At 37.8% G+C, this 16,513-nt stretch overlaps 1 long non-coding RNA gene across 1 annotated transcript; it reads left to right on the top strand.

Annotated features, from left to right (window-relative positions):
- The first annotated feature begins 15,422 nt into the window (after positions 1–15,422).
- On the top strand, positions 15,423–15,736 carry LOC122022685. The gene is made up of 3 exons (XR_006123059.1): positions 15,423–15,493; positions 15,576–15,633; positions 15,718–15,736. It is a non-coding gene; the product is annotated as an uncharacterized LOC122022685 (long non-coding RNA).
- The last annotated feature ends 777 nt before the right edge of the window (positions 15,737–16,513 follow it).

Genomic DNA, 16,513 nt, shown 5'->3' on the forward strand with positions numbered 1-16,513 from the left:
GCCCATATTGACCTATGCTTTCTTACACGTGTTATCCCGGTCGATCTTGACCTATGCTTTCATACACGTGTTATCTCGACCGATATTGCCCTATGCCATCTTACATGAGTTATCCCGGCCGATATTGACCTATGTCTTCCGGACAATCTAGCCTATTTCCTTAATTCTGTCATCTCTTTTCCCCTTTTCACCGGGGACCCACTAAACCTAACCCATATCATCAGTTATTGATACAAAATGGGTGTTTAGGAATAAATTAGATGATCAAGGGGAAATCTTAAGGAATAAAGCTCGTCTAGTAGCCAAAGGGTTTAGTCAAGTTGAATGACTAGATTACGACGAGACTTATGCCCCTGTAGCCAGACTTGAATCAATTAGAATGTTGCTAGCCTACGCAGCATTTAAAGGTTTCAAGTTATATCAAATGGATGTTAAATTCTCTTTTCTAAATGGACATATTAAGGAAGAAGAACACGTTAGTCAACCGCCCGGATTTGAGGATATTGAGAACCCAACCTATGTCTTTAAGCTAAAAAAGATATTATATTGACTCAAACAAGCACCTAGGGCTTGGTATGAAAGACTGTCTAGCTTTTTAAAATCAAAAGGGTTTAAAGAAGGACAAATTGATCCTACACTTTTTATTAAAACCTTTAATTCGGACATGTTCATAGCTCAAGTCTATGTTGATGATATTGTATTTGGTTCAACAAACTCAAAATTCTTAAAGGAATTTGTAACTTTAATGGAAAATAAATTTGAAATGAGTTTGGTTGGTGAATTAAACTATTTTTTAGGTCTTCAAATTATACAAACTAAAGATGGTAACTATGTACATCAAACTAAATATACAAAAGACCTTATTAAAAAATTTGGTATGGAAAACTCAAAAGAACTTAAAACACCTATGGCAAGTAACATTAATCTTGATAGTGACGAAAATGGTAAATCTATTGACTTAAAGTTTTATAGAAGCATGATAGGAAGTTTACTTTACCTAACCGCGAGTCAACCCGGCATTTTATTTGCAGTCAGTATGTGTGCCTGATACCAAACTTGTACGAAAGAGTCCCATTTATCCTTGGTTAAATGAATTATTAAATATTTAAAAGGAACTATTAATGTATGAATATGGTACCCTAGAACTTCACAATTTGACTTGGTCGGGTATTATGATTCTGATTATGCCGGGTGTAAGTTAGATAGAAAGAGTACTATTGGAGGATGTCAATTGATAGGATCATCTTTAGTTAGTTGGTTTAGTCATAAGCAACAATGTGTTGCATTATCTACCACCGATGCTGAATACATAGCAATGGGCGAATGAGTAGCCCAATTGCTATGGATGTCTCATACCTTAAAAGACTTTAATCTAAATTATAAAAATATAAAAACTTACATTGATAATATTAGCTCTATAAATCTAACTAAAAATCTAGTACATCACTCTAGAACTAAACATATAGAAGTAAAGTATCATTTCATTAGGGATCATGTTTCCAAAGGGGATATTGAACTTAACTATATTGAATCTAAATCTAACTTGGCTGATATTTTCACTAAACCATTACCTGAAGCAGAATTTAGTAACTTAAGAAGACAATTAGGGATGTGTTTTATAGAATAGGTTCTCTTATTTTTAATATTATTACTTAGTTTATTTTTCAAAATTATTTTTGTAAAAATTCCCTTTTCAAATTTTGGTTTTCAAAATTTTTTCAAAATTTTTTCATTTTTTGAAGTAGCTTAGGTCCTCCCGTAGAATTGCATGATCCTATAGTTCTAGGAGCCAGCATCTCACAAGCACAGTAGGATTCCATGCTTGATAACTTAGAATGGGTGAGATGGTTAGGACCTAGCCTAAGATTTCAGATCTTATGTCAGTGCATCGCTATAAATCTGAGCTTTGAACATCATACATGGATCAATTTGAGTTAACTAGCTAGTAACAACCTAGTTAGTCCTCAATACTCAAATTGACCAACCTGAGTCAATAGCTACTATCTTGTAGTAGTTAGCCTTGAACAAAGGTTGGACATTTCATCATAAGGACATTTTTTTCCTTAGTTTTTCTAACCATGCTTGGACTTTTAGGTTGTTGTCAATTTTAGGGGGAGCTTTGAGCTATATCTTTAAAAGTCTATTTTACAAATTTTCAAAATTTTCCCCTTTTTAAGTTCCTTTAAAAATCATTTTTTACAATTTTTTCAAAATATTTCTATAAGTTTCAACTTAGTGAAAATTTTCACAATTTTCCACTTCTCAAACTTTTCAAAATTATATATTCCTCTACTCTTCCTGACTTTTTCTTAAAAAAAAGGAAAATTTACAAATATTACTATTTTTAAACTTGGTGAAAGTTTTTCAAAATTTTTCTTTCATTTTAACTTCCTTAACTTTTCAAAGATTCTTCATGTTTTCAAAATTTTACTCTTTATTTTGCCTTTATTTCAAAATAATAAAATTCTTTTCAAAGATTTTAATGATAATAATACTTTTACATAAAAACAAAAGAATACTTTACCCATGCTAGATTTTTATCTTTGCTATGTTACTACAATCTTAAACTTTTCCACTAATTAGTATACGTATAGCCTTGTGAAATTTTTTCCACAGGTTCAAAATTTAACTAAGTTATTAACTTTAACTTTTTGCACTCAAAGGTTTTCATTGAGCATTTTTTATTTTGAGGTCTTCCCCTATTTTTGATGTTTGTCAAAGGGGGAGAGATAGTGAATTCAGGGGGAGTTGTTTAACTAAGGGGGAGAGTTAAAAGATTAAAATGCTTTTAAAATGCTTGTTTATTTAAATTATGCATATTTTAACTTAACTTTGAACCTTGGTTGACAAACATCAAAAAGGGGGAGATTGTTTGTGCAAGTTGCACCAGAATCAAACCTAAGTTTTGATTGATGTTGTCAAAGGTTCAAGTTAAGTCTAGTTGTGATCTAACAAGTTGACTGAGTGTGCAGGCTATTTACTCAACCGGGAAAGACCTAGTTGGAGGCTAGGCAGGAGAAATTTTAGCAGATCGTGGAATCTAGGTGAAAGTCTAAGTGGGTCGAGGGGACCCGACGCTTGGCGGTGTGATTGAGAGGTCTGAAGGACCGAAGATCAAGAGAAAAGTCATGGCGAGCCAATCAAAGCTAAGTGAAAAGTACAAACTAGATCTGGAGGATCTAAGTTTGGCAGGTAGGTTAAGGTAAACAACTGGAGGAGTGACAATGAGGTCGGGTTCCCGAAGGGAACAACCTTAGGTCACTGATCCAACTGAAGAAACTGGGAAAATTTCCAAGTTGAGATCAAGACAGTTCTACTGTCTTTTATATTACTCATGCATTATAATATTATTGTGCTAACATCTGTTTTGCAAGTTGTTTTGTCTAACATTGTTTTGTAGGTTCGGCTAGATCGGTCGACCGAATAGGTGAATCGGTCAACCGAACAAGGAGAGATCAAAGCAGTGATCAGATCAGACCAGAACAGACCGAGTCCGATCAAGTCTTGATCGGTTGACCGATAAGTAAGATCGGTCGACCGAACCATGATGACTCGGCACAGGCTAGTTCATCAACATCGATCAGAAGCAAAAGGAAAAAGAGCTGATCGGTCGACCGAACCTATGGATCGGTCGACCAAACCAATCAAAATTAAAGCACCATTAAATGAGGATCTTGGTAAATCTCGATGAACATGGAAGGAGCCTGTTCGGTCGATTGAAAAGAAGGATCGGTCGACCGAACCCTTAATGACCAGTTAATGCAAAAGATCGAGCTAGCGTCACACTCAAGCCAGGAAGGAAGGGAGCTGGTTCAGTCGACCAAATAGAGGGATTGGTTGACTGAAACACAAAAATACTTATAAAAAGGGGCTCGAGATCTGAGGTTGTATAATATTATTTTCTGATCATCACAAAGCTCATCTCTACAATAGGACCATGCTACAAGTCTTCTACGACTCTTCAAGCTACTCCGTCCGAAAGTACCGACCGCGCTTCAATCTTCACTTACTATTGTCGGTAAAAATTTATTTGTATTGCACTTAAATTCATATAAGATAGTAGGATTGTTACTATCTTATAACTTTGTATTTGCACAATTTGCTTCTTTTAGAGGATTTCGGAAATAAGGGTTATAATGGATTGCCCATCAGTGCGATAAAGGATCGCGGGCTTTCAAGTAGGAGTCGACCTAGACTCCGAACAAAGTAAACGAACTTGTCTTTCATTTTACTTTCCGCTGCACGATTCTGTTTTCTAAAAAAAAGAAAAGTTTTGAAAAGCGCGATATTCACCCCCCCCCCCCCCTCTATCACACTCATCCGATCTAACACTTACGTGCTCATAATTGATTTATCAAATTAGGAATAAACATAATGGGTAAATTTATTTTTTGATGACATATGATCACAGGATTTTTAGGAACCCATAGGATCTGGTTTCATCTCATTCCGAGCTCTCTAGGTACTTCAATCGGCCCCGGAAAGTTTAATTTTATATATAAAAAAACTCAAATATGTGACGAATTTTGAAATTCATCATAGAATCTCCAACAAATTTTAAAATTCGCACAGAATCTGCAACGAATTTTAGAATTCGTTGCATAATTGCATTTTTTTATATGTAAAATTAAACTTTTCTTGGCCGATTGAGGTACCAAGATTGCTCGGAATGAGATGAAACTAGATTCTATGGGTTCCTAAAAATCCCCTGATCCTGGAGATGCCCTCAAATATAAATTTTATCCAATAAATTGATATTATTGGTCTTACGAAGGTGAATAGCATTTTTTGGACATCTTCGACGTAAGAAAATCACAGGTGGCATAAAATTAGAGGTTGAGGACAATTATAAAATCAGGGAATGTATAGAAATCCATAGGAACTAGTTTCATCTCATTCTGACCTTTCTAGGTACCTCAACCATCTTCGGATATTTCAAAATACATGTGACTTGTTAATCTACACATTCGTTTAAAAATTTTAAATAAGTCTTACATGCTCATAATTGATTTATCAAATTAGGAATAAATATAATGGGTAAATTTATTTTTTGATGACATTTCCATGATCAGGGGATTTTTAGGAACCCATAGGATCTGTTTTCATCTCATTCCGAGCTCTCTAGGTACCTCAATCGACCCCGAAAAGTTTAATTTTACATATAAAAAAACTCAAATCTGCAATGAATTCTGAAATTCATTGTTGAATCTGCAACGAATTTTAGAATTCGTCACAGAATCTACGATGAATTTCAGAATTCATCATAGAATCTGCGATAAATTTCAGAATTCATTGCAGAATCTGCGACGAATTTCAGAATTCGTCGTAGAATCTGTGATAAATTTCAGAATTTGTTGAAGAATCTGCGACGAATTTTAGTGTGGCACCTGCCTTTCTAGCCTTACCTCATAAGACAGATGTTACTTCTTTTTTTTTTCATATTCTCACATTTTATATACTGCTCAGTTCAGAGATCTACTCTGAACTTGTTTCGACTGTTAAGTCATGTTTGGGGTGAAGCAGAGCTGAGATAAAGTCTAGAGCTGCTAGAGGATCTGGGTCGTGTGGCCCTGACCAACCATTTAGCCTTACCCATGTGGAAGCCAAACATGGTCGTGAGGAGATGACCGGCTGTGTAGCCTTACCAGGCCCAAAATTGGGCACGACCATGTGTGCCACACGATCGTGTAAGGCCTTCCCTGTTGGAGCAGGGCACGACCGTGTAAAGGACACATGGTTGTGTCACCTTTGAAGCAAGACCAATTACATGGCCGTGTGTGTCACACGACCTTGTGACATTTCCAAAGGCTAAGCCTTGCATGGCTGTGTGTGGCACACGCCCGTGCAACCCCCTTCCAGTGACAAGGTTGGGCACGGTCGTATATACCACACGGCTGAGTAGGTCCTCCATAGAGGGAGCATGGCACGACCGTGTGAATTCACACGGCCGTGTCTCCTCGGCCGAGATGAAAAGGTTCGGGGTCGTGTAACTCCACACGGCCATGTCACGGTTGTGTCTCCTCAGCCGAGATGAAAAGGTTCGGGGTCGTGTAACTCCACACGGCCATGTCACGGCCGGGTGGGGATCACGCTCCCACTCTAGCACAACCGTGTGAATTCACACGGTCGTGTCACTTTGGCCGAGAGGGAGATGGTTGGGGTCGTGTGACTCCACATGGCCGTGTCACGGCCCATGTGGGGGTCACACCCAGCACCCCAAAAGGGAATGTTCTCCCCTTTTGAAGCCATCCTTGGGTTAGATCTTCCCTTCTCGCCTCTCAAATTACTGCCAACTAATAATTACATCATAAGCGACTCTTTGTAGTATTTCATGCAAAGCAAAAATAAAGAAATACATTAGTACCAAGATCAAACATGTCCCATACATTAATAAGTTCCAAGATCTTCTTCCACTATTCTGGCACATACACACACCCAAACACTGCTCCTGCTGCCCCCTCTTACTCGAGCTTTCCTTTACCTATATCTGTAGTATAAGGAAATGTAAATCTATAAGTGAATGCTTAATAAGTACCATCTACTCACAAAATGATACATTAAAAGAGGACAATGCTTTTTAAAACTGCTTGGGAAAACACAAAACATACACTTGACGGTAATTCACGCTAAAACCATACTTCAGAAATATGTATATGACATGTATTTTTAAACCAGTTTATCATGCAAACCATCAACTTAAAAACCATGCTTGTAATGTAAGGAACACAGGAATCTTGGCATATTATTGAGTTCATCAATGCTACACAATACAACTCAAACTCTCAACTTAGGAAACTTCCACTAAGACAAACCATGAAGTTTGAAAATCTTATATTACATAATTAGTGAAAATAATAATCAACTTGCTTTGGGTTCGACATTGTACCACTTTGTGTGCATCCTTAATAAGATCCGAGGTAGCTAATCGGGAACCTATCAAGGTACTACTAGGTGATCTAGGGGCCTAGGGGTGATCTAGGAGGCCATCCATGGACCTTGTGTCCAGTACATGTCTTTCTAAAGTAAAATACTTTCTTTTAAATACTGTTTTCTTATACTTGCACTTACTTGTCATTTCAACAAGCACCTTATGTGCGCTTAATCCCTCACACTTATAGGGAAGCACTTTAGGGAATTTGATTATGCTTCTTAGTCCCAAAACTTAATGGGAAGCAAATCAAGATACTCTAACATTGCTCTTAATCCCAAACTTGGAGGGCATCTTACATATCATAGCATCTATCTTTTCTTAACATGCAATAAACATCTCATAACATACATCTTTCTTTACATGCTTAAAACGTATCAATATATGTAACATCGAAGCAACTCATACTGCAGGTGAGAGATACTTACTTCCTTTTGCTATTTCTTACAATTATACCACTATGGTTTTGGGAGAATAAGCCTCCCTTATATGCCTTGGCCTCCGGATTTCTCTTCACCAGCGTACTAATACTGGGAAGAAAACCCTCCTCTTAGATTCTCCTCTTGAAAAGCTTCAAAGGATGGAACCCTAAGGTTCTTGGCCGAAATTTGAAGGGAGGAGGAAGAAATTTCGGCTAAAGGAGAAGAGGAAATGAAAAGATTTTAGGTTTTGGTCTTTCCATTCCCTTTTATACTAAGTGGAAGTTGAAACATCTCTTCCCACATAACCTACATCTAAGGAATTGTTTCCTATTGCTAATGTTATGCTTTACCATCACCTAATGGCTACTTAAACAATTCTCAAGTAAGAGGTCTAGGGTTCAATCCTAGCCCGGGTCATTTATGAATATATTTTTATTTCTTTTCTCTTCTTCTATTTTTTTTTTCTCTTTTGGAATAGAAAATTTACGAGTGTTACATTTAGAATTCGTCACAGATTTGAGTTTTTTTAATATGTAAAATTAAACTTTCCGCAACCGGTTGAGGTACCTAGAGATCTCAGAATGGGATGATACTAGATCCTATCGGTTCCTAAAATTCCCCTAATCATGTAGATGCCCTCAAATATAAATTTTATCCAATAAATTGATATTATTGGTCTTACGAAGGTGAATAACATTTTCTGAACATCTTCGACGGAAAAAAAATCACAGGTGGCATAAAATTAGAGGTTGTAGATAATTATAAAATCAGGGAATACATAGAAACCCATAGGAATTAGTTTCATCTCACTTTGACCTCTCTAGGTACCTCAACTGTCTTCGGATATTTCAAAATATGTGTGACTTGTAAATCTACACATTTGTATAAAAAAAATTTAACTAAGTATTACGTGCTCATAATTGATTTATCAAATTAGGAATAAATATAATGGGTAAATTTATTTTTTGATGACATTTCCATGATCAGGGGATTTTTAGGAATCCATAGGATCTGGGTTCATTTCATTCCGAGCTCTCTAGGTACCTCAACCGGTCGTAGAAAGTTTAATTTTACATATAAAAAAAACTCAAATCTGCTACAAATTTTGAAATTTGTCGTAAAATCTGCAACAACTTTCAGAATTCATTGCAGAATCTGTGATGAATTTTAGAATTCCTGATAGATTTGAGTTTTTTTTAATATATAAATTTAGAATTTTTAATGCTGCTTGGAAATCAAATGATTTTCTGCAATGAATCCTAAGTTCTTCGCCAAAATTGCAATGATTCCTAATTTTCTCGCAATTTTTGCGACAAATTTTTTTGTTCGTCGCTAATTTCCATTAATAATTGCGACAAATATTATTTTTTTGCTAATTGGCAATAAATTTTTTTTTCGCAAACCTTGTTGCTAATTTGCAACAAGTGTGTTTTTGTCGTAGAAGTTGTAGCAAATTTAAGACGAATAATTTTTTTCACAAATATTTGTGGCTAAATTGTAGTTTTTTTTAGTGTATTTCTTTAATTCAATTATTTTGTTAATTTCCTGTCTTATTTTTTTTGCTCAAACAAAATATTATCTGTGAAAATAGAAGTATGATCTATAAAAGAAATATTTTCAAAATTTGTAGACTGTTGAATTATTTTCTATAAATTTTTAACAAAATCATATTTTAAACTTTAAAATTATTTTGTGGATGTATTTTTTAAAACTATTATTTTATTTTGATAAAGTATGATGTTTTCTATTTTAATAAATTTTTTAAATATTTTTTTGAATATTATCTGAGTTATAATGAACTATTATAAAAAATTTAATTTTTAATATTAAAAATTCAAGAAAATAGAAAATTGGAAGTTTTGATTTTTATGGCATTAAAAATTCAATTATAAAGATTTAAAAAATTAAGAAAATTTGCAGACATAAAATTATATTTTTAAATATTAGTTTTTCAAAAACAAATTGTTGTACTAAAATAATCTATTTCTGTTAAAGTATAAAACATTTTTTTGTGAAAAATTTTACACTGATGTAACATTGTCTGCGTGAGTTAACTAAATTTTTCAAGATTTATAAAAACCAAGAAGTAATTTTTAACATTATTTTAGTTAAAACAGAAGATTAATCGGTACAATTCAAATATTTTAAAAAATAATTTTTAAAAAATGTTACTTTACTAGATAGTCATTTAATAAACTCCAAGTAAATTTCTCAAATTTTTATAATTCTTTTGTATTTTTTCTGAGTTTTTTATTAAAGAGGGAGAAATAGGTAAAAGTTAAAATAATTTACTTCTGTTAAAGTATAAAATATTTTTTTGTGAAAATTTTTACACTGATCTAATATTTTCTATTTGAGTTAACTAAATTTTTCAGGATTTATAAAAACCACGAAGTAATTTTTGTTGGTATGGTAAGCATCCGATGATTGAACCTAAGTTTTGATAATAGCAAAGAGTTCAAAGTTAAGGTCATTTGTGATCTAACATGTTTAAATGAGTTTACAGAAAAGTCTTAAGTATACTTAGGCAAAAGTCAAAGCTGCGGTTAGGCAAGTGGAAAACCTTAGGGGGTGGTAACCCTAGGTCATAGTGGGTGGTAACCTTAGGGGGGAAGTCTTGGCAGGTCGCGGGCTTCGGGCAAAAAGTCCTGGAGTCGAGCACTCTAGGTGGAAAATCCAGGTGTCGCGAACCAGGTGAAAGACTGGCGGGTCATGGAGCAAACGTCCAGCGGAAAGTCCTGGAGCCTCGTGGAGCGAACAACACAATTCGACAACCCTTCTTCCGTGTACTGCTCAAAGATCAATCCAGCGAAGCTACAACTAGTCTCTGATAACCAGAAGCTTCAAAGATTACTATTTTCATTGTCGGTATAATTGCATTTCTATTTAATATTATAAATCTAAATTGTAATATTTTCGGATTGATAGTGATTGCCCAAAGTAAACGCTCAACGAGCGTGGGCCTTGGAGTAGGAGTCGCCCCAGGCTCCAAACCAAGTAAAAAACTTGGAGTTTGCGTGTTTGCATTATTTACTTTTCTGCTGCGTTTACTCGAAAGTTTTCCAAAACGAAAGTGAAAGTCACGAGCCCTATTCACCCCCCCTCCAGCGCTTTTGATTCAACAATTGGTATTAGAGCGGGGTCACTTTGAATTGGTGAAATCACCATTCAAGAAAAATTTTTGTGGTAGTTTTTCAATTTTTCGGAGTCGATCGGAATCGGTAAAATTACCGCCTTTCGATCTATTTTTTTTCATAATCGAATTTTTTCCTCAAAGTTGATGCAACACCACTCGAGTTCATGTTTTAATTTCTTAATCCCGCACTACTAATCCAAGATTGAGTCTTGGAACAAGTTTTTTTTGTGTGTGTGCAAGATTTTTTTTTAACAATGGCCCATCAAGAAGGCTACAACACAACCCGCCCGCCACTCTTCTCCGATGAAGACTTCTGCTACTGGAAGGGCCGAATGGAGTCCTACCTCCAAACTCAGTTTGAGATGTGGATGATCATAAAGACTGGCATCACACTTCCTATCACGCCCCAGAGGAGTCTCTGTCCGAAGAAATTTCGGCAGCATCTCCCCTGTACGGGTGACAATCTGAGGCAAATCTACATACAAAATATACATCAGCCACAAGTGGCTGGAATATACACACAACCACGCAGTTTATATCATCAGCCCACTCGGCTGGAATAAAATAAACAACCACGCAGTTATATATATATTTAACAGCCTACTCAGCTGTACTAAAACCAAAAACACAACGGAAAAGGACAACACATACAACCCAAAACTAAACTGCTAGCCGGCTAGGCTTACACAACACAACAATATAACAACTCCAGGAACAAAATCGGTATACAACGCTAAATACACGAATTATAAATACCGAAGTAAAAATATAACATAAGCGTAGACATGTCTTCTGATGTGCTGTGGGGACTGGTAGCCAGGATACTCATACTCCAAGCGTCTCCATAAACAACCTAGTACCTAAAAAGATAGTGTCCACGGGGGTGAGTTCAACAACTTAGCAGATACCTAGTTGACATGTATAGTAAATTATAACAAATAGTAATAACTATGGAGTACAGTCTCCTGAACAAAAGTAGGTAATGCATAATAGAAAAGGCTGAAGAGTACTGTACTCACCAGGGCCACCTATCAGAATAATCAGGTCGTCAGATCGGAAGTGTCATAAATCCTGTATGCATGTCAAACATATGCATCCATCCAAATGCAGCATATAAGTGCAGCAAACACAAGCAGTAAATGCATAAATGTGTATGATGCCAATGATGCATCATGGTCACCCCTGATGCCAGTCAGTCATCTCACACACAATAGTGAGGCCGAGTGGGTAGGGCTGTGACAACCGTGCACTCTGTCATCACTGCTCCTGATGAGTGACCAAGTGGAAGGGATGCTGTCGGAGTACTCCTGTCCTTTGACCCCAAATCATAAATGGGGGAGCTCAATGCTCTCATCTCCCGGTACACGATGACGGGGAGGTATCTCTGCCGGCTACCACGCTGAGTCACCTGACCAACGGAGCCAAACAAAGTCCACCGTCTGCCGGCTACTACGCTGCTACACTAAATGCCAGCGGAGCCAAACAGAGCGGAACTGTCTGCCGGCTACCACGCTGAGTCCTCAGACCAACGAAGCCAAACAGCAGAACCGCCACACACCTGTCGGATATACCACTAACCCATGAGTGGTGGTGTGTGCAATACATGTAACTGGCGATGTGCTCAACCATAGTGGAGCCGACAATCGCGCAACATGCAATTATGATGCATGACACTAAGCATAGCAATAAACTGATTAGCATAACCATATCCATATATATATAACACGAGTATCGTAATATCGATGGTCAAATACAAAGAACTAAAGTACACAGGCCAGATAGGATATCAACAACCTAGGTTTTGAACATAACAAACATGGTATGTCACTACCTCACTGAGCATATATATAATCATATGGATACTAGCATAAAATGCATAACAGGTGAGCAAACAAGCATGTAACGAGAATCCGGTAGTGACGTACCGAAATAAGGACGAACATAATTATTACTAAAGGCTATAACCTACTAGACATATCAACAAGACATATCAAAAAGATAAGTCAAGGTACCCGCCTTTATCTGTAATCTGTATCGCAATGAATCTCGTATCAAGACATTTGTCTCCAATCAAAGTCCTGCAAATCACGTGATGTACAATTTAGCTAATTTCATAAATAACAACTAGCTAAATCCAACCCAACGTAATTAGGGAAAAACTCTAATCCAACTATGAACTTCATTTCACCCAAATCCATTTACTAAAATAAATTTAACCCAACCTTATCAACCCCTTTAATTAATTCATATGGCAAACCATTTACTAACAAATCAATTTAACATAAATCCAGTATGATCCAAATAGATGATAACTCTATTTTTAATCCACCAATCAAAGTACCAATTCAATAATTCTAACAATGCTCATGAAATCAACTAATTAACTCCACTTATCCAGTTAATAATGATATCTCCACATACTCACCAAATCAACCAATTTATCATCATCTATATATTATCACTATTCTAAATATGTAATCATTTCATAGCTCAACTCACCTAACTTGGATTTCTCCTCCATTAGCTCACGGCTAGAGAGGGTCACTTCCGGAATAGGATGGTCGGAACTGTGATTCGTCGGCGAATAGTGCTGACCGAAACTCCAAAGACAAGCCAAACATTAAATCTTCACATCCCAATACATAGAATGGAAAACCAATCACTGCTAATCAATTTCGGGCATTCGCCTTACCTCAATTTGAATGTATCACTGTTGATCCAAAGTCGAAGATGTTGGCTGCCAGAACAAGCTAGAGGTCCTGCTGGAAACAAGAAACAACACCACAGCCTGAGATCAAACAATCGGGTGCTCCACCAACCCAAATCCTTCGGGCACAATCTCACCTTGTTGGCTCGGGTCTAGGGCACGGCTCAAGAACAAGGAGTCAGCGGTGATCAACAGGGCAGCGCACGAGAACGAGCTGTAGTGGCCGGTGATCGGCACGCGGCTCCGAATGGATGAGGAGGAAGAATCGGCGGTGGAAGATCTCTGTGGCGAGGAGGCGAGGAGGCGATGAGGCAGAGGGAAAACCGAGAGCACCGGCAAGGGAGGAGAAGCACATCCCTCAGCCACGGCTCCGATACCGGAGGAAGAAGTAACTGGCGCCGAGAGAGAAAGACCTAGGGCTCGGTGTGTGGCCGGCGACAGGGCTTATCCTTGGCTCTCGTCGGCCGGCGAGGATAGATTGGCCGAGAGGAGGAGCCGGCGGTGCTCTCGTGGCGGTTAGGGCAGCAGATCGGGAGAAGAATGTTCGGCGTCGGCACATGGTTTCGGCGGGGAAGAAGGAAATAAGAAATAGAAAAGAAAATGTATTTATAAATAACATTTCCTCACTTAAATGGGTAGCCTAAACAGGCTTTTCCCGGGGCCCTATTTTATCCCCATAAACTCGTCCATATGAGCTTCGAAAAATTTCCGAAAATTTTTCAAAAATTTTGAAAAAATCCCTTATCATTATTCGCTAATTTTCAGTATTTTACACTTCCACTCGACGACTCAGGGAAACCACTATCATGCGAGAACTAGGACGCGAGCATAATCAAGAAGGATGAGGCCAACACCAAAGCAACCTGCACCCTTAAATGCAGTCTAACCAAGAGTAGCTAAACTGAGTTGGACCATTCTCAAGTGCCAAAGACTTATGTGAGAAGCTGATTGAGCTGCATGAAGGGACTTCAGACACAAAGGTAAGTAAAAGGGATATGATTTTTAATAAATTATATAACATTAAATTGCAAGAAGGAGAAATAACAAGTTAATTACACGCACACATCCAAGACCTCCTCAACAGTCTCCACGTAATCGGACAGAAGGTGGAGAATTGAGACATAATCAGGTATGCACTAAACGCTTTTCCAAGGAATGCCTTGTGGGCATCCATGGTAGATGCTTACAAGGTTTCCAAGGATCTTTCTTTAATTAACACTACAACAAAAATCTTCATAGACATCAGTGGAACAACAACGGTTTTAAGTAAAAATCGATGTCTTTGAGTATTTTACACCGATTTTTCCAAAAATCGGTGTCTATGAGCGCAGATTTTCGCTCATAGACATCGGTTTTTTAGGCGATGTCTATGAGCGCCCGTTTTTTCGTTAATAGACACCGATTTTGACATCGGTTTTTAAAATCCGATGTCTATGATAATTTTCCCACCAATACTTAGCTAAAATTTTCAACTCTTTCCTCTAACCTAACCCTATATGCTGTCGTCCACGAGAGGCAGAGAGAGAGAGCCGTCTTCGGGCGACTCACCTTCTCTGCCTCTACCTTCTCCTCCCCTCCCATCGCCGACCCAATCTCGACCTCCTTCATTCTCCCAATTCGAAGCAGACAGAAATAGAGATCGGAGATCTGTGCTTCCGATTCACCGCTCGATCCGCCAAGATGCAGATAGGTTCCGAGAAGGCGTCGTCCCTTGATCTCTTGTCGGTCGTCGTCGCCTCCCTCTCCGACGGATATGGGCTCGATTCCAGCACCGGGGATGCGTTCGTGGAGAACCGGCTGCTGATCGTCATCCTGAGCATAGTCATCGTCGTGCTTGTCGGTTGCGTGGCAATCTTCTTCGTCTGGCGATCGAGCGGAAGGAAGCCCGTCGAGCCGCCGAAGCCGCTAGTGGTGAAGACCCAGATGGATATAAAGGAGGACCAAGGGAAGAAGAAGGTCACCGTCTTCTTCGGGACGCAGACCAGGACGGCTGAGGGGTTCGCGAAGGTTAGGGTTTTTATCCGAGTAGTTCATTTTTTGAATTTTTCTCCCATGATCTTAGATTTTCCCCCCTTCTAGGCGCTGGCTGAGGAGGCAAAAGCACGGTACCCTAATGCCATATTTAAAGTCATGGATATCGTAAGATTATCTTCCTTCTGTTTCAGATCATTGGAAATACTACTGATTAATTGACTGATCTATAGTTAGTTTCCTCAATTATAGGACTAATATGCTACTGAGGATGATGAGTACGAGGAGAACCTGAAAAAGGAGAGCTTGGCTTTGTTCTTCTTGGCTACGTAAGTTGAAAGCCAGGAATTTTTTGTTTTTATAAACGATCAGTTTCCTCAAAGTTCGAGCTGATCCCTTTGTTTTCTTTAGGTATGGAGATGGCGAGCCTACTGATAATGCTGCCCGGTTCTACAAATGGTTTACAGAGGTTCTGGAAACATGCATATTTAGTTAATCTATTCTACCAATAATCCTTTTGCCTTGATCGATTGCTGATTATTAGTTTTTATAGGGGAAAGAAAGAGGAACCTGGTTGGAAAATCTTCAATTTGGTGTGTTTAGTTTGGGCAATCAGCAATATGAACATTTTAATCAGCAATATGAAATTGTCAATATGAACAGTTGAGTAGACATGTTATCTGTGAGTTTCATACATACAACTGTAATGTAGTAGTCACGTGCAAGTTTGTAGATGTGTTTAATGAATTTAAGCATCATTCGTACTTGGATATTCTTCTATATTTTTTTTCCTCTGCATAGGCACCAAGCACATTGTCCAAGTGGGGTTGGGAGATGATGATCAGGGTATTGAGGATGACTTCTCTGCATGGTATGTAGTATCAGCAAACTTTTATGCATGCCATCAAAATTTCAATGTCGGCTACTGCTATTTTTTAGTTTTCTATTTTTTTTTCTCTTTTGCCCATCATTATCTCATTACTCCTGTGTGGAATATGAAATATCAACTGTACTTTCAGGAGGGAGCTTCTTTGGCCGGAGTTGGATAAGTTACTTCAGGATGAAAATGAGACAGGTGCATCTACTCCTTATATAGCTGCCATTCCTGAATACCGGGTTGTATTTGTCAAGCTTGAATGACCTTGTGCAAGCTTTTGGCCTCGGATTTGAAGTCTAACAAATATGATCATGGATTTTTCTTGTGGAATGTTGAGAACTTCCCGCTTGTATACATTTCCTTAATTTATTTTGTTCTTATCGAAATAGATGGGGTTTTGATTACATGTCCAATGCCTATATTATGTCCAGATAAGGTGCTAGTTAAATGTGTCCTTGACAAATCTCTAAAG

Source organism: Zingiber officinale, chromosome 9B (genome assembly GCF_018446385.1).
Source record: "Zingiber officinale cultivar Zhangliang chromosome 9B, Zo_v1.1, whole genome shotgun sequence".
NCBI classification, from domain to species: domain Eukaryota; kingdom Viridiplantae; phylum Streptophyta; class Magnoliopsida; order Zingiberales; family Zingiberaceae; genus Zingiber; species Zingiber officinale.